Below are 19,723 nucleotides of genomic sequence, written 5' to 3' on the forward strand. Positions count from 1 at the left end.
TGAACCTAAATTCATATTCATCCAAGGTTTTGGCTGGATTGAAATTCTCTACCACCAGAAACACTTGTTGAGCATCCATGGCCCATCATTGAGAGCTCTCTTCTTTCCTGCTATTTCACGAAAGGTAAAAAAGGAACCTGTTCATACCTAGGTCCTTGCAGTCGATTCCCTTGAAAGGGCACCAAATCCTGCCGAGGGTGTTTATCAATGCATCCTCCCTCCCGGGCTTGTCAGACATCAGCTTGCCAACTGCTTGAAGCTTTCCAGATTCTACTTGGTTAGCATTCCTTCTCCCTAGCTTAACTCCTTTCTTCTCTACATCTGAGAGACATAGAGAATCTAGTTTCTTCTCAACACCCTCCATTGCACCAGACCACCTCCGGAGCTGACCCCGCAGGGCACCACCCACACCGCCGCCATGCGTCACCCTACAGCCACGCACTGCCACCACTTTCCTCCTCCCGCCTCCTTGCTAGGTTTTGGTGTTTTACGATCATGATCCCTAGCTGCACACGAAAGGCTGAGAAATGGATGGGGAATGGAAAAGGATGGTGGATTTGAGCGAGATTCAGAAGAATCTGGGAGAATTTGAAGGATTTGGATCCCGCCTCAGCTCACACTCCGTGGATGTTTAGACACACTGTATTGCGAAAGCACCTGTGCGAATTGCCACTGCAAGGTCTCAAGGCCAAACTATGGATTTGGGTGAGAAAAACTGTGGTTGCCGCCGGATTCTGTCGGAACCTCAGCCTTGGTCGCCCGAAGGCACTAGAACCGTCACGAGAAGGACGGACAGGTCGCTCTAGCAATGTAGGCGTCTAGCCATATTTGGGATGCAAAACTTTGACCTTTGCTTTTGTTTATCTTACTTTGCTGGCTTGCGGCTGTCGTGGTGGTGTCACGGCAGATGTCATGAGATGGCTTAAGACGAGGCTGATGGACGACGGAGGATCCGGAGGAGGGATGGCGTAGCGAAACCACGCACAAAGTAATGAACACACGATGTTTACCCAGGTTCGGAGCCCTACTCCTGCCTTAGTTTGTATTAGTCGAGATAGACAAGAGCTACAATGGTGCTCCTTAGCTGTTTTGAGAGGAGGAAGAAGAAGAAGTAGCCTAGTATTGAATCTTGGAACCCTTCTCAGAGGAGGGCTAACGCCTCTATTTATAGGGCGGGAGCGTTTCCCTACCAGGTGGGGCAACCGGCCACTGTAGCCATGCTCCCGGACCCGCCGGGTACTGCCCGTGGTTCCCTCCGGATTGTCCGGGAGGGGACAATGCAGCCTTGTGCTTTTCGTACAGTGAGACGGCGCGTACTGTAGCCATGCCCCGGCTATCGTCATCGTCCTTCTACGGCCCGTCACTATGCAGTCGTCCGGCACGACGACGTGAGCAGCGACCGCTTTTTCGTCATCAAAGGAGCATAACTTTACTTTAGACCGGAAGACCAGGATATGACCGTTGGTATATCCCGGCTCCAGCCGAGATAAGGTAGCTTTCGTCTATCCTGTAAACACATGAGACAAAGTAGTGATGCCGGCATACTCCTGTTAGAAGTCGGCTTATGAGTGCCGGTTTATTTACGTATGCCGGCCCAGCTTCTGCCTAATTGGTTATTATGTGTCTTCATGACCCTATCCGGAGTCATTCCCCCGACAGCGGCCCAGCCATCTAGCAGCAATACTACAGTTCTCTTCAGGATAAGCACCTCATTACAATTCCCTTGTTTTTAATTTGTTCTTCAGGTTTTGGATGCGCTGTTGGGCACTGTAATAGCCAGTTTAGAAATGTCCAGATGAAGTTTACATTACTGGACAATTCAAATGTTTTGGCTTGCTATATAGTGGTATAACTGATAAGAATGTTCTAGACCAAATTAACGTTGTACGTATGTATATTTTTTTGAAGCACTATTCTACAATAGCTGTTTTCATTTCAGTACTGCAATCTCTTTTGTTTTGTTTTTCTTTTCGGTTTTGCTAGGTCTCAGTCGATTGAGAATTGAATTTCTCAGTCAACGAGCCGAACCAATCGATCGATCTTCCCCTAGCTCGGGGCTTTCCGATGGATTTTCTCGTGGGCTTCAGGTGAATAGGTTGCTCGTGGCCTTGTGGGTTTTTGTATGGTTAGGATTAAGACTTTTGCGTTGGTCTGAGTATGGGTTTTTTTATGTGTGTATCTGCAGTTTTTAGAATCATGCACAAACTTTCACCTGCAAATTTAAGAATCGCGCATAAATTTTCACCTGGAATTTTTTTAGAATCGCATAAAGTTTCATCTTTTATTTTTTTAGAATCGCGCATAAACTTTCACCTTCTATTTTTTTTGGAAAACTACATGCAAATTTTAGAATGGCGCGTAAACTTTCACCTGCAAATTTTAGAATCTCACATAAATTTTCACCTGCAATTTTTAGAATCGCGCATAAAATTTTACCTGCAATTTCTGGAATCGCGCATAAAATTTCACCTACAATTTTTAGAATCGCACATAAATTTTCACCTGCAATTTTAAAATCGTGCATAAAGTTTTACCTGCAATTTTTAAAATTTGATTGTTATTATTTTGTTGCCTTTTTCCTTTCTCCGTGGCGTTGGTTGTGTTGTGCAAGTGTGCTTTCGTCAGGATCTGTAATTTTTCAATTTTTAATTTTTTTAGCACCGTTTTAAAATTTGTAGAGCATATAAGTGAGGACTGGATTTATGTTACTATAACGACGAATGCTTTTTATTGTGATCTCAAACTCCGAAGAAACACACACCCGCGTGCGCAGGCACGCATGTACCAATTGGGACGTCACATACACACAAGGGAAATGAGAAGAGAAGATCAATCATTATCTAGTGTGCTCTATTGTGTGCAAGCAGAAGCAGTACAAAGGTAAAAAAGAAAACCGCTCAAATCGATCGAAGTTGACTAGCTCCCTAGACACACCCCTTTTCATTTCTAATCTTGTCATTGGTTCTTGCCAGGTTGTGTGCCATAATCTTGGCATTGATTTGGCCCATTGATGCAAATAAGCCTCACTACCGTACATTTTAGGGTTTGCCTTAAAGTTAGTATTTGGAGAATCATGTCCATTGATAAATAGGGTTACACATGCACAATATTACCAAGATGGTGATAAGTCGAACTGACTAGTGCTTCACCTCTAGCGAGCTGTTCGTTCAGATCATCTTGATTGATTCTTTGGTTCAACAAATCAAAGATCTCAGCCTCTCTTTTTTTCAATTATTAGGGTGACGGAGATTTTATCTTTTTTCTCCTAAGATTCTGTTCTTGCTGTTTGTTCTTCCCAGGTATCTCGATTCATATGGCCTAATATTGTTTTCATGCACGTGCTACTCTTTTTTATTTGTTATTGCAGTGCCTGCATGTACATTATCAAGAATCATAAATAGGAGACATGGGTGTAGGAACAGCTCCGCCTGCTAGCGTTACCTGGTAATAAGGGCAGGTTTTTACACTCCCTTCTTCTCAGTAACTCACTGAGCTTAACTCAGACGCGTCTGCAAGGGAAATGCTGCCGACCTCGACGGAGTCCAAGGAGGATCAGGGCAACTCTAGCAGGGCGACCCATTTGTGCCGGATCAGTCTGATTGACCCATCTCCGCTGGCATCCGGATTTCGGTCCGGCGTGACCTATTCCCAACCCAAATCTGAGCCGGGTTTGCGTCACGCGCGGACGAGAAACGGAACGCTGCTCGTCCGCCCTCGATATACCCTTGGCCGTCCCGTCTACGACCGCCACCACATTTCAGTTTCCCACTCTTCTTCCCCACTGCCCCTCTCGCGCGCCCTCGCCATGGCAGACGAAAATTTTCCTGCCCCTCTTCCCACCACCAACGCTCCAGCCCCAGATGTCGCCGCACCAGCCGTGGCCCAGCCCCCGCCGTTGCCGCTCCCGCCCCCGCCTCGCAGCTCAAGAAGCCAAAGAAGGAGCTGACCCCTGGAGGCGAGGGTCATCGAGTCCAAGAAGAGGGGGCAACGGCGGGTGGGGAAGCTCAGGCATGAAGCAAACGAGGTAGTCGCCAAAGAGCGGCAGGAGGACATGGAGCGACAGCTCTGGGAAGCTGCTGCCGCCAAAGAGCGATAGGAGGAAGCGATGCAAGCCCTCTCTCTCCTCGGCAGTTTGGCATCCCGCTTGCCAACAACGGCGGCGAGCACGAAGTCTAGCGTGGTGAGCCACCCTGAGCAACCACGACCGACGACGCTTGTATCGGGCTGGCCAACGCGGCTTTCATCGTCCAGGTCAAAGTCGTCGGATATCGCAGAATGGGCATCGTCCGCATTCGGTGGCGATGACATCGACCTCAACACTTCCCTGGCAACGACGCCCGTTTTCCCGACCAAGGAGCCACGTCCTTTCCCTGCCTCCTCTTTTCAGCATGGCTGCATCCTGTTCCGCCAAGTGCCAGGCACGGCCACCTAGAAGACCGCAGATCCGGGCTACCCGGATTACTTGCTGGAGCCGGAGCAGTTCATGGAGGACCTCATAGGCCAAGATGGCCAAGCCTATGAGGGAGGAATCGACGAGCAATGGGGCGAGGAAACGCAAGAGGGCGTCAACATTGAGTCTGAACTGTTGTACGCCGAAGCCGGCGAGCACGTGTGAAAGTGCTTAAAGTGAAGGGCTCCCACAATGGAGTATGGGGAAGGAAATTGAGAATCTTCACCAAGTGTCAGTGATGAAGCAAAGGATTCCATCTTTAGACGAGCATGAACACCTACATCAACCTCAAATGGATTGCACAAGAAAAAGGTATATTCTAGTTGGGTTTTTCTATTTTTACCGGTCTCAAGGAGTTTGGTGGGACCCGTTTATAGGTTCGATAGCCATTCTATCAAGAAGGGCTTTCGGGCATGCTCCTTAAACTCGTCACGCATAGAGTGCTCAAACTTTTGCATATTTTGCATCATCTCTTTTGGTTTATAGTTGCTGGTTTTCTATTTGAGTTAGCAGAGCTCATTGTTATCTTCGAAACAAGACCAAGTTCCTCAAAAACGGAGTTCGTATGCAAAAGTTATTAGCGTTTTCATGTGAGTGGTTTCTGTTGTTTTTGCTACTGCTGTGCATCCGGATTTTGGTCCGGATTTCCGGACGAGATTCCATATGCCCGGATTTTGTCCGGGGTGGTTCCGAAAAGTGGTCTCGAGAGTCCAATAGCCTCCAGTTGCTACAGTGCCAAAATCCAAATCCTCGCCCATAATTCCGGACACTGGATTCACCCAAACTGGCTCCAACGGTCAGATTTGTGGGGGCCCTATATAAAGAGATCTTCTTCCCCACAGGAGAGGCACCTCTTGGATCTGAAAATACCGCATCTTTGAGAGCTTTCTCCACCTCCCCCAAGCCCCAAATCCTCCATCTAAGTGAAGGCAAATTTGGGGATCTAGTTGGAGGGTTCATTGGTTGATCTCTACCCAAGCCCCCAATCCTCCATCCCTTGTTCCTCCTCTCCAATTTAACCTTAGCATTTGTTGCTTTGGGTCGGATTTGAGAGAGAAAGGAATTTGAACATTTCTTGTGTTCTTGCTTTGCATTTGGTGCATTGGTTTGAGCTCTCCACCTTGATTTGTTCGAGTAAGAGCCTGTGAGCTTGTTTTTCTTGGAGGTTCACCTCCTAGATGGCTTAGAGATGGTTGGCCTAGTGACCTCTTCGTGGAGATTGTGAAGAGGCCCGAGGTTTCCCTTCGTGGGATTTGTGAAGTGGCATTGGGGCTTGCCATCTCTGGAGTGGAGGAAGAAGCTAGCCGAAGTGAATGAGTCCCAACTTCGTGGAAGGGGCTCGAGGAAAATAAGGTGAGCCTTCGGTGGCATTTCTGGGATTCGGTGTATACCGGCACCTCTCCAACGGTGATTAGATTACTAGGAAGTGATTGTCGGGATAAATCAACATCTCCGCGTACCTCAAGTATTACTAAACCGAGTTCATTCACTTGTACGTTAATTTGTGATAGCCATCTAACTTGAAGTCATATGTTATCTTATATGTGTTTTGTGCTATCTTATATCTTGTGCTAGCTTGTTGTTTATTAAGTGGTCATCTTGTTATAGTTTAAGTTGTTGGTGCACTATAATTGAGCCTAGCATATTTAGGATTTGTACTTGAAAATATCCGTCTAGTTTAATTCCGCATGTAGGATATATAGCGCCAAATCCGTAAAAAATATAAATCAAAACGCCTATTCAGCCCCCTCTAGGGCAAAACCATACCAGGAAACAATTTGCCACTTGCCGGCGACCCAAATGGACCGAAACGCCACCGGAGTTGCCCTCAAAAACCAACTGCTGCAGGAGCAAGGACGCGACGCTTCCGCATCGGCAGCTCAGGGTGGACGCTTTTGGGCTCGGCCCAGCATTCCAGCAAGGTTCCAGCCCGACCCGAGTCAGCCTTTTGGGCTCGTTTTCACTTCGCACCGAGCAAACTTGGCGAGCAAACAGGCTTTGTTCCTTTCCTGCTCAGCCCATTAGCCCGGACGTCCCTTGAGAGCATGCCTTGGTGGACTCCTGATGGAAAGGTCTGTCGTATGCAAAGCTTAAATTTTACTACTCACTCATTAATTACTAGAAAAGTAGATAATGTGTAAATTCTGGATGCATGCTTCATTTTATAAGGTGGCTGAGTGAGTATTTTATTTTGCTCTCCCAAATATTTATTTGACAAGTTATAGATGCAATTTTGTTCTTTCAGTTTATATATATAAAGGTTCTCAAAATGAGCTGTCTGGGTATTTGACTAGACATTACTCGAGATTTTCTTTAAAAGTTCAATCAAATTCAAACTAGTGCAATAGTCCAATATGCCCTAGGTTGTCTGTGTAATACCTTTTCGCACTTGCGTATTGTAATTCACAAATTAATATTCTAGCACTGCACATTCTTACTCCTTTGGTTGCGCTCACTCTATATATCCAGATGATCTTACCGAGAGATTTGGCATGGTGCCCCACCATTAGCAAGTTGAAGACTTCGGAACTTAACAAGCAGTGTGAGTATGACAATGTAACCACGCTCGCTCGCTTTCTTCAGAAGATTACATTACTAGAGAGACTCTTTTTGCAACTAATATGGTAAGGTCGTTCTATGTTCATGTTCTCGATATGAATAACCCTTGTAAGTCTGTGAGTTATGTATAACTCTTTTTGCAACTAATATATATCTTGTTTTGAAATCAGCCCAACTTCCAAGGTGAAAACAGAAGTGAGTTATGTTACATTGGGAAAGTCATTTCTTAAAGGGAAGAGGGTAGTCATCAAGTGTAGAAAGATCGATGCAAAGGTCGACGAAATTTTGAAGTTGCTCAGTGATTGCAGCATACCTCTCTGTGAAACCAGTGTTAAGTAAGTAATCTGAAGGTAAGCCATTAATATACACCCAGTATCTTTATGCATTTAATATGTATGAGTAAGGGCATCTCCAGTCCTTAAATCTTAAGTAGACCTTAAGGTGGAACCCACTCTTTGTGCTATAACAAACTAAAACCCACACAATGTTTAAAGACTAAGCAGGTCTTAAGGTGGAGCCCACCTGCTATACTCTATTGGTATTCTACCAACTGCCTCCCTCCGTTCAATGTTTAAAGACTATTGCCTCTTCTCACCTATCACAAGTTCTTTCCCCCTCCTGCCTTCACGAATCTCTCTCCTTCCTTGGTATTTCCCCTGACCTGCAACCGCTAGATCCATGTCGCTCCTTCGTCATTTGCAAATTTCCTTCTTCACCTGGGCAAATCGTGCACAAATCCCCAATCTCCTGGTACCAATCTCCCTCCCACTGCTCGGATATGGCAGCTGGGTGGCCCGTTCAAGCTCCAGGCGATTAGTTTCTTGACCTCATGGCGAATCTGCAGCGGAGTGCTTCCTTGTTTGCTGGTGGCGGTCGTTGAGTGGCCGCCTCCCTTGCCGCCGCCGCATCTCCCGCCGCCTGCTGGCCTCTTCCCCGCCTCCCGCATCCCTCGCCGAGAAACGCGCAGACGCACCTCTCCGCCACTCGGACGCAGCGGCTACCTCCGATCGAGTTCTAAGGCGCGGCGGCCACCGCCGTTCTTGATTTGTTTTGCGAGTTCAGCGATGGCCATCGTCTCCAACTATTCATGCCGGCGTTTCCCCAAGATCGCGGCAAGAGCAACTACCATTTCCAAAGCCGAGAAACGCGCTAGAGATATTTTAACTCCTATAAAAGAGGCATTTGGTGGCGGTCCTAGGTCGCGCACGTCTCTCCTTCTGTCCGTGGGACCTGCTTTACTGTTCCAACTTCCCGCAAGGTGTCTGTCCTTTCACGGTTCCACCCCCGTCAAGGTAGCAGCCGACCCGCGGAGACGACGCAGCGTGGGTTCTCGGGGCTAGCATCCCAGCGATTGACCCCGCCGGCGCTGCTGCCTCCTGCCACCGGCGCGAGATCTCACCTCCTTTCTCCGCCGGTGCTACTCCCTTGCGCAAGGCCTCCCTCTCCTCCCTTCCTAGCTCGGTCAAGGCCTCCCTCTCCTCCCTTCCTAGCTCGGTCAAGGCCCCCCGAGCGCAAGGTGACCGGCGGTGGCCGCCGGCCCACAGAGCCAACGACGACGGCAAAACAAGGCGACCCGGCGGCCCCGCCCATGCGAGATCTCGCGGGAGTCGCCCTCAAATTCAATCCCGTCAGTTTCTTCAATCCTTAAATTCGTCGGTTTCTCCAATCCTGTTGAATTCAACCGCCGGTTATAATTGAAGAATGAACTGGCTGATAGCATCAGATTTTTGTTGATGATATGCAAGAGAGTTTCCCGCGGTTTCATCCCCGCGGCGCCGACGACCTCCCGCAGCGTCGAGAGCCTCAGACGATGGCGCGTACGATGAGCAGTTCCTCGAGCGGGAGATGATTGAGGCAAGCGGCTCGAGTTTTGGCGCGACAGAGGAGGACGGCGACGACGCTGGGGTGAACACGAAGGCGGACCACTTCATATTGGATACAGTTCGTATGGATCGCCGTGATTGGATACAGTTCGTATGTTTCTTATGCCTCCTGTACAAGCATGTGCAAGCTCGATCATCGAATTAGTATGTGTCTCCCGTGGCTTCCATTCCCGTCAAGGTTTCGTATGATTGGGTAATTATAGCACATGATAGTAATGCTTATTTTGAACTGGTAAGGCATTCAAAGTGAAATCCTTTATTTTAGTACTTCACTTTGAATACCTTGCATTCTGTAGTATCATTTACATGCTGGTAAAAAGTCGTTTTAAGTTTCTGCTTTACAAAGCATAGAAATGAGAATTTTATTACTCCCTCCGATCCATATTAATTGTCTCAAATTTTTCCAAATATGAATATATCTATGCCTAAAAAGTGTCTAGATACATATAATATTTTGACAAGTAATATGGATCGGAGGGACTATTTCTGTAGCCACATATCAGTATATATATTTTGGCATATAATCTCATTCTGAATTTTGGTTAGTAAAATTTATATGTGCATTCTTGAATATGTGTCATCAAAGGGTTCGTAACAGAGCGAAATCAAATACTCCCTCCGGCCAGAACTTGTCACTAATTTAGTACAACTTTGTACTAAATCTGAGACAAGTAATATGGGTCGGAGGGAGTAGCAGTATTTGGGCGAGCCCTCACTAATCACCACCAATTCGTAATAAAACGAAGTCAAATAGCAGTATTTGGTCACATATTATCCATCAGTATGTTGGTTCTCATTAACTTTGTATGCAGGAAGGTCTGATTTTTCGATTTGTCACTGATTTCGTTCATTAATGTATTGAACTTAGCTTTTCCACTTGAATAAAATTGGATAACCACTTCAATTTTAATGAGGAAATAACGTTGGCGATCCCTGAACTTGGTTGTGGTGTTCACTTTAGTCCTTAAACTCACCGAAACGGCAGCGCGGTCACTAAACTTGGCCATTTCGAATCACCTGAAGTCTAACTGTGGGTTTCGGTCGTTAACCCTGGGTTAGGTCGCCACATGGTGCTGATGTGTCCATGATGGGACACACCCGAGGGGCCTAGATGAAAGATCGCCATCGCCAGTTCAGAAGAAAAAAACTCAACTTCGTTTTTCTACAACTTCCAGAGCCCCCCACTTGAATCACACAAGGTCCAACTATGGGTTTCGTTCGTTAACCCTGAGCTTTTGCGAACTGGCGGTGGCAAATTTTCATTCAGGCCCCTCGGGTGTGTCCCATCATGGACACGTCACCGCCATGTGGCGAGCTAACCCATGGTTAATGACGGAAACCCACATTCGGACCTCGGGTGACTTCAGATTGCCAAGTTTGGTGACCGCGGTGCTGTTTTTGCGAGTTTAAGTACTAAAGTGAACACCACTGCCAAGTTTAGTAACCAATGCATTTTCCTCAATTTTAATCCATAACAGTTTTTATCTGGCATCTCCACTATGGCAAAATATATGCGACTCTTTGCAGAATTCTCTGTTCTGGAATACTTTCATGCAATTACCTTTTACTTATCTTTGGCCTCGAGTAGGGTGCTAGCACGGCCTTACAGAAAGTTTCAAAGAACCACATGGTTGCTGGAATGCATTTTTGTTTTGTTTTGCATAAACCGTTTGCTAAGGGTATTTGTATGTTAAGTGTTAACATAGACTGTCATAAAAAATTTTAATTCCCTGGTTTGTGGCTATCACCATCTCACCAATAGGACAATTTCGGAGCGACTTTGTGATTACATGGTTGTTTCGTTGGGTGCCACCAGGACATAGGAGGGAGTTGTTCTATCCCCGACTAAAATTGTTAATGGCATGGAGCTGCTTCCAGGACCTGCTTATTGTGTGCTCTCATGGCTAAATACAGTTTGCTTCTGTTTTTTCTTGACCATGTCTGAATAGATACTCAAGAAATTGAATGGGATGTGCACCGAGGGTTGGTTTATTGAAGCATCTTTTGATGAATTGGTAGTTTGTTATCAAACTAATATGAGCTTGTGTTGTGAATCTTTTCATTTAACTTATTGATATCTCCTGTGAACTATTTGGCGAACCAATATGAACTTCGTGTCGGGAAAGAATTATACTAAAATGTTAAAGCAGACTAGATTCCTTATTCCCTTTAAGTTTTATAAGCTATAGTCTTTCAGCAGTCCCAAAATTGAAGCTAGCAGTTTACAAATTACAAGGGGTTTCTGCTCTTGGGGATAGTAACTTGACGATTAACCTATATATATGACAATATCTCATCACGTTTCAAGTCACATATCAGGTTATTATATTACTATCTCATTCCAAAGTACTTGCCCTTTCAAAATTAGTGCTCATCAAACCTTTTATTTTTGACTATCAATTCAAAATGCATTGTTATCAGTTATGAACATCGACAACATCAACTTGATACTACTAAATCTTTCTTGAAATACACTACTATAACATCTTATTGTTTGGTTAAATCAATGTCTTAAACAAAATGGTGGTCAAAATATCACATATGTGATCATGTCAATAATCGGAAGGACATACTTCTTAAAGAGTGTAAAGATTCCATAGCAAGACCCAATGAAAATAATGCTCGACTATTTAAAAAATAATATCCGGCTATTCTTTATACACCGTAGCAACGCACGGGCACCTTACTAGTTGTTCTTTATTCCCTGTGGCCGGGCCGTAGCGCTAGGGGCGACCGTAAGCCTTTTTTGCTTGAGGACGACCATGAAAAGTTGGCTATGGTCGACCTTATTTCAACATTGGAGCTGCCCTAAGCAGTGAACTACAACTTCTCAAAACGGACTAGCTAGAAATCCCTGCTTATGCCAATGTGGTTACTTTGCATGTTGTTTGTATGCTATTTCGTAGTGCTTAATATATGCCATATTTTTATTATGTTTGCATGCCAATATTTATATGTTTGCACATGGCTGAGATAAAACCGTGTGCTATATTTGTCACGTCACATAGGGATTTATGAGCTGAAACCATGTGCATTGAGTCTCACATCGCACACGGTTCAAAGCTTCAAATTATGCGATGTGTTGGCTTGTCGCATACGGTTCAAAGCTTCAAATTATGCGTTGTGTTGGCTTGTCGCACGGGGCCGGTAGCGGGACGCCGTGTGCAATAAGGGTACCATTGCACATCTATGTCCAATAAGACATGTCAGCTATGAATACGGTTTTCAATTTAGCTTATACAATGACATGTCATTTATTCCGATACATATATCCATTGTTTCTAAATTATAGTAATTGTAATATTAGTCAAGAAATTCATACTCCCTCCGTTCCAAAACACAACTCATAGATTTTTCTCATTTGTTTCAAAACACACCTCATTTTTCTCTTGATACCCGCACCCGGCCAATAACTACTCATATACATTTATTATTAATCCAATATGAGTGGTCAGGCACTAGAAACGAGAGTTCCCTTGGTCCAAGTGCACAAATCTATATGAGTTGTGTTTTAGAACGAAGGGAGTAGTATTCATATTTACTCCCTCCGTTCCATATTAATTGGCGCGGATTTAGTGCATGTTTGACTAAATCTGCACCAATTAATAAGAAACGGAGAGCTAATTATAGCTAATTAATACCATTCGGAATTTAATATCTTTTTAGGTTGTTTTTGTTTGGTTTCTATTCTCTACCCAATCAATATGCACATTTTTTTAGAACGGCTGGTAATTCAATATGCACATTTTTTCAATATGGGGGTCAAGAAAATTTTAGCTTTGCAGAAAAAAATACAACTTTATTATATATAGTAGTATATGTCTGTTCAAAATTAACTTGTAGTGTGCTAGTCTGCACAGTGATGCATTTTGGATAATCCTGTGGTATTTCAAATTAACGCATTGATGTGAATGTGTTCTGTTTTTACAGGATCGCTTTATACGACAATTGCAAGGAGGACGTGGTTGCAGAACTAGCTAGAGCAGAATTGGTTCTGCAATGGATGATAGCTTTCGCATGGCGGCATGACATGATGACAAATAATTTTCAAGTTTTGCCTTAGACTACGAATTTTATTTATAAGTGTACTTTGCAACTGTAGCAAAGCAAGAAGACATTAGTTTTCTCCTACAGGAGGATCTGTTATGGATGTGTTTCCTTTCTACACAAGGGAATGGACTTTTTATGTCAAGCACTAATCTATTCGTCTTGTTAATATTTTTCCATGTTTTTTTTAAATTGCAATCCACTTTATTAAGCTAAACTGTCAGGATTACAATCTGATCGGATAGCATCGATCAGAAAACCAGGAATTACATCATAGCAAGTAGGAGAAACTATCCTTAACGCTTCCTTCACACACAAATGTGCCGCAAGATTACCACTACGGTTTAAATACTGAAGCTTGAAAGCCTGGAACACAAGACTGAGAGCCTTGATCTCATTCAGAATATGTACACCTTCCAACCGTACCTGACTATCTGTCTGCACAACCACTTGGGAATGTTGGAGTTTGATTGCCGCCTCCACACCCCTACAAACAAGTAATTCACTGATAAAAATGTTTGTCACCCCCGTATGCATCTTACAACCTGCTTGTAAAAGAGTCCCTGACAACAAATCCAGAACCAGCAGTCCGTCTCCCCATGTCCAAGGAGCCATCAGTGTTGACTGTTGACATAACCCATCCTTGGGCTGGTGGCTTCCATCGGACACGCTCAGCAGGGGCAGGGGATGCAAGGCATACCCACGATTTTTGCCAAAAAAACTCAGTACATATGCCTGTATGTACCGCACAGAAATAGAAAAAGAAATGTGATGCATTCCTAGCTCACTTCCCCTGGTCATTCAGGGCCTTTGTAAATTAATCTACTTTGCCAGTTTGTCCAGTTGGCTGTTCGGCCGGTGCGAAGCAGACAGGCAGCGACGCATCGGTTTCTCTTGCTCGCATCTCACCTGGTGAACACGCACACAAAAGCGGCCAGCAGGCGTCGAGTTTCTATTCTTCTCAATCTGTGAGATCGAGATAGACAATAGGTGAATGATTGCGCGGAAGCAAATTAAAACATTTCTTGAAAGTTCAAACCCTAAATCATCTTTCTGTCCGTGATAGTAAAACAGCCGTAACTTTTGATTGTATGAACCAAAAAATACGTATGAGTATGCAAAAGAAAGATATTAAAATTATCTAACCAACGCAATAAGAATCAGCTCAATTGAACTTACCAATCAAAAGATATGATCAAATCAGTAACAGCTGACAGAAAGTTACGAGAATTAATCTATAATCGATTTCGAGGAATAACAAGAAAGATGAAGTAATCGCAATCCTTGATCTCGTGGTAAACCTGCAGAAAAGTATTATGAACTCGTGATAAACCTGCAGCAAAGTGTTAGAAAGATCTAGCACGAAAAATCCACAAAGATTCGAGAAGAACAGAGATAACACCGCCAACGAATCTCTTTATCCACAAAAGATGCAACCATGCATCCAAAAACTCTCCAATAATTGATTTAGATCCAAAGCTCTGAGTTCCCTCACATCCTTGCTAAAACCTTAGTTAGGACGTCCTCTATTTATAAAGGAAAATTCGTGACCCTAAACCGAGTCCGAATCCAACACGAACTCCTCTGTCCTGGTCGGTATTTTGCCCGTGAGGCCCGCATACAACCTCGGATTGAGATGACTCCAAAAGCAAAGTTGTCCGTCTCGACGACGCGCACAACTTTAATGTGGACCACTTTTTCATGCAACGCCATCTTGATGACACTACTGTTTAATCTTTAAACAGCTCTCATCCAGCCACGGCTGGACCTACATATCTTCACGTCGATGCCACTCCATGCCATCAACTCTTTTTGTGATGTCGTCAAAACTCGACCATCACGTGTCGAATATCTCCAATACCGTACATCTCCGGTATAAACAATGTACGACAAACCGGTGCCCTCCCGAATCATCGTAGCCTTCACTTTCATTGTTCTTTTGCACGAACGTCCCGCATGACCTTGATCCTCGACCTCAGCTTCTCCCAAGCTTCGTCCCTCGATCCCGTCATCGACCACGTTCCTCTAGCTCCGGCAACACCTGATAGCGAACACACAAATAACCAGTACGAGCACAAGTCCACGACTTGACTCAAGGTAAGTTCCACACAACTCACGCCATGTTTTCACATAAGAAACTAATGGATCAGCACACCACTAGCAAAACACTAAGTCCAAACAAGATACATGTCATCACATAAATATCCATATTATCCAAAGTATCCACATCAATGTTTCATCTAAAACACTTGCCAATATTACACATTAGCTATGATTTCACACAATCCTTGTTGTAAAATTCCGTGTTAATGTAGTCGTGTGAAATTTTTTTGTCGTGTGAATTTTTATTTTACTCAACTGTGCATACCCATTTTGAAAATCCTGGCTCCCCCAGTGACGCTCATACAAAATTGGCACCGAGTCCCAAGGAAGCTCCAAGCTCGAGATCAACTCATCAATTAGCAGCAGTGACCAGAGAGGTTGAAAAGTTTCCTCTCCATGCACAAATCTATTCCGACTCGTCCAGATTCACCAGACCCCAGCTCCTAGGGTGCAGCCTGGGCAGTTTAATTCCCTGTTGCTCTTTCAAAGCAGCCCAAAATAACTTGGCATGCTCACAGAAACAAAGTCTCTTCTGTATGTCCGCATGCCATCTCCATGACGTGCCTATGAGCCAGAATACTACTTCCTCCGCCCAATATTAAGTGACTCGAATTTTTCCAAATATATTTATCTATGCCTAAAAAGTATCTAGATACTTCCTCCGTCATATTAAGTGACTTTCTATTACATATATCTAGACGTATTTTAGTATAAAGATGCGTCCATATTTAGACAGATTTGAGTCAGTTAATATGGGACAGAGTGAGTACATGTAATAAAAAGTCACTTAATATAAGACGAAAGGAGTATAAGAAGGCAACAACTCCTTAAGCACACGCCACCAAAACACACAGACTTTAGGAATAATCTTGAGTTTCCACATCCTGCCCCACAGATCAACCGCATCAGAATCTGAGCCACTTGCTAAGTCCGGGTCAGCATGTAAATTTTTCAGCAGCCATTGATATGCAGAATGAACACTATACATGCCCGTTAGCTCCTCATTCCACGCCCATATATCTTCACAAATTACTCTCGGTCACGGCAGACAGAGAACCACCTCCGCATCAGGATCAAACAGCTATTGTCGAATGGTTTCTTCATCACATGCACCTGTGTTAGTATCAGGCAGATCAGCCACCAGAACCGGGCTAACAGCTTCGTCCACGAGCCTTCCCATTGGTCTCAGAGAGGGCATATTAGGTAGCCAATTGTCTAGCCAGATGACGTGGACTGCCCATCGCCAATTCTTTTGATGAGGCCTTGTTTTAACACATTCCTCCCACAAATAATTGCTTTCCAAGTTCTGGAGGCACTCTTTGGGCACCTCGCCGACAGGACATCACCGTCGGGGAAGTACCTCCCTTTCAACACCCGAGCACAAAGGCTCTCCGGTTTCTCAAGCAAACGACAAGCTAGCTTGCTTGCCCAACATCGCGGCATTGAACAATTGGAAGTCACGGAAACCCAACCTGTCGGCACACTTCGGAACCGCGTCTCTGCCACGACTGCCAATGCATCCGTCTTTTATCAAGTGAACCACTCCACCAGAATTTTGACATCACTTTCCTTAGTCTGGAGCACAACCCCTTAGTGAGTTTGAAACAACTCATAGAGTAGGGAGGAAGAGACTGAATTTAGAAGTACCTCTTTGCCAAAAGGTCCTTCTTAAATTCTTGTCTCAAATTTGTTAAAAATGGATATATCTATTCCTAAAACTCATATAGATATATGTAATATTTCGACAAGAATTATAGAACGATAATAAATCTTTATCTTTACTATTCCTTAATCCACGGTTACAGTTACGTTAGTCCATCGTATGTCAAATTTAGACAAATTACTCGCGATGCCACCGCCAACGTACGTTCCGCGCCTCTTCCCCGTCCTGATTTTTTTTCTCAGCTCGATCCGATCCTATCCTCACCGAGCCGCCGCCGCCAGAACCCTCCTCCTCAATGAGCCGCCGGCCCGCCCTCCGCGCCTCTCCCTCCTCCACACTTCGCGGCCGCCCCTCTGTCCGGCTCCCTCTCCCCCTCCACACCTCGAGGACGTGCCTCCGCCGCCACCTCCAGCCACCGTCGAGGCCGCTCTCGGCGGGGGGGCAGCACTGGGTTGCTGGCCATCATCGGCGTCACGAGCGCCCTCCAACGCTGGCTACTCGCCCACCGCCTCGCCATCAACCGTCCATCGTCCAACACCTCAAGGCTAACCTTATCCCTACCTCCCTTCGTCTTCCTCCTCCATGTGCCCCTGACTTTATTGAGATTTCCTTTTCATCGATGGGCACTTCCATTAATCATGGTCTAGGCAGCACAACCGTGACCAACAGATACTGCTGATCGAGGATGATGGGTTTTCAAATCATGACCTGTTGATCTAACTGTAACTAAGGAAATTGCACATGTATAATTTATAGTTCATACTATTATATCTCAGGTTGTTTCTCTCTGTTTTTATTGTTGCTGCTTAAACCATATGCTCAATATCTGCCTGCTGTTAAAGTGTTTGATGATACAAAATAATTGTGAGGGTACGAGGTGATACGCACACTCCTACATACTGAAAAATATTGGCGCTCCACCGGCCCCACTCAACATGCATGAGGTGTATGGATTCAGATCCAATCTTAGGGATTGAACCCGGTTGGATCACTACTTCTAGCCTACTATTAAAGTGAATGTGATAAAAATTTGCCATAATTTTGTGATTGCCAGGAGTAAATAGTTTTATCTGTGTTTGTTATAATGTACAGTTTTATTGCATATGTTACAGCGAATGCCTAAATTCATAGTGCAACGGCCGGATAAAAGATCTGGGTGCAGAAGTGTGTTACCATGAGTTTCTCCCTCATAGCAAGCATTTTCACCCTCTGAAGTTCTTCACTTCCATGACAAAAGATTTGCCAATTGAACCTAATGGCACCTACACCAACTATGGAACAAATACTATTGGCAATAGTATTGGTTACTCCTTATAATTCTCAGAGAGCTGAATCAAATAAAGTATTATCACTGGCTGTTGGTTTCTCTGTCTTCTCCCTCTTAAGTCGAGCTGCATGGCTGTCAAAGGATATTGTGTGGCTATCTGCAGATTCACAATTCGGCAAATACACTGCAGTTTCTGCCTGGTTAAACCAGTACCATAATCCTATGTTTCTTGGTCACCCAGCGATGTTAGATACCAAACTCTTTGATGTTACACATGAACCTGATGTTATCACTGAAAAGGCAGAATTTATGGATTTCAAACGTGCTGGGGCGATGGCTGCTGCTCTCATATTTATGTATGCAGAGGTATCTAACGGCCAAATGCCAAACTTGGACCTTCTGAATGTGGTGCACTATCTAGCTGTTCATAGGCAAGGTTTTCGTGTGAATATAGAGAAAATTAATTCTCTGTTGAGTTCTGTATGGCTTAGGGTTATTGCTGAAGTAATTCAAACTCTTGGGAGTTTGTGGAGAAAAATAAATCCTGACTGGAAGCTTGATATCAAAGCCCCTGATTATGTGGAGGGGACCGCAAACCTCGCTAGCTCTATGTATAACCAATTAATTGAGCATTGTAGTTTCCATTTTATCTTAAGCAATGCTAGCTTTTCTACTGTACTCATCCCTTCTTGTTGAGTTTTTGGTAAAACGGGCTCTTGGAGTGCCCACTGGATCTCATGGAGAATGCCGTGACTATCAAGTTGATGCGGTTTCTTTAGAATTTTCACGAACATTTAATCTGAGAAATGAGAACGCAAATTCTTCATTTATTGTAAGAGGTGGAAAGGTCAGTTCTTACTGGGTTATTTTAGGTTGCATTACTCTTAGAATGTGTCAAATTTCTTCAGAGTATTGATATGCGTTGAATAGTTTAGTTAGAGGAAATTAGTAAGGTAAATGTCCTTGATAATCAGAGACAACAAAACTCTGCACCCTGGAGGTTATAAACACCTGCTATGGATTTTAAGACTTCGCTTGCTGATAATGTTCCGTTGTTAACAGGCATATTGTACTGAAAAGCATTGCTTTCATTTTTTTAGAAAAAAGATGCATGTTCTGCATTTAATAAAGCACGTGGTCAGCACATAGTTTATGTTTATCTCACCATATTTTTTCCGTTTCAGGTTAATTGAAGGGGTGGTACGTTCTGTGAATAACCTACTCGAGAAGTTCCATCAATCATTTTCCCTCTATTTCCTTGCAACTCCAAGCAAATTCGTTTCAGTTGGTGTATATGATTCCGTTTGCACTGTTTCTGGCACACCTGCCAATAGTTGCTGCTGCTCTTGCTGACAGTAAAACCAAGGGAAAATCATTGGATGGCAGTAAAACTAAAGATAGTGCTGATAAAATGCAAACTGAAGGTGCATCGTGGAAATGGCTTCAGGCTTCAAGAGATTTGGGTGGTGCTCTCCATTATTATACCGATCATTCTGTACACCATGTTTGGCTCACAATACTCTACGGGTGTTGAATCAACTTCTAAAAGCCTAGAAAGAGAACCAATGATGGTGAAAGATAGGAAGGAAGCAAGATAATGACACCGGGTTTGATTTTCACTCCACATATTTTTATTGGCCATTATGTTTAAAAAATAAAATAACCATGTTATCGAAATGCCTATACAAATATATTTTGTTATCGTCCGGTAGCAATCCCGGGACTCAACTAGTAAATTAATCAAACTCGTG

At 44.2% G+C, this 19,723-nt stretch overlaps 1 long non-coding RNA gene and 1 pseudogene across 1 annotated transcript; both read left to right on the plus strand.

The window, feature by feature from the left end:
* Positions 1–7,887: 7,887 nt before the first annotated feature.
* Positions 7,888–13,110, plus strand: LOC112269215. The gene is made up of 2 exons (XR_002960716.1): positions 7,888–10,327; positions 12,823–13,110. It is a non-coding gene; the product is annotated as an uncharacterized LOC112269215 (long non-coding RNA).
* Positions 13,111–17,820: 4,710 nt separating this feature from the next.
* Positions 17,821–19,598, plus strand: LOC100824155 (annotated as a pseudogene).
* The last annotated feature ends 125 nt before the right edge of the window (positions 19,599–19,723 follow it).

The sequence above is a fragment of the Brachypodium distachyon genome, chromosome 5 (assembly GCF_000005505.3).
Source record: "Brachypodium distachyon strain Bd21 chromosome 5, Brachypodium_distachyon_v3.0, whole genome shotgun sequence".
Lineage (NCBI taxonomy): Eukaryota > Viridiplantae > Streptophyta > Magnoliopsida > Poales > Poaceae > Brachypodium > Brachypodium distachyon.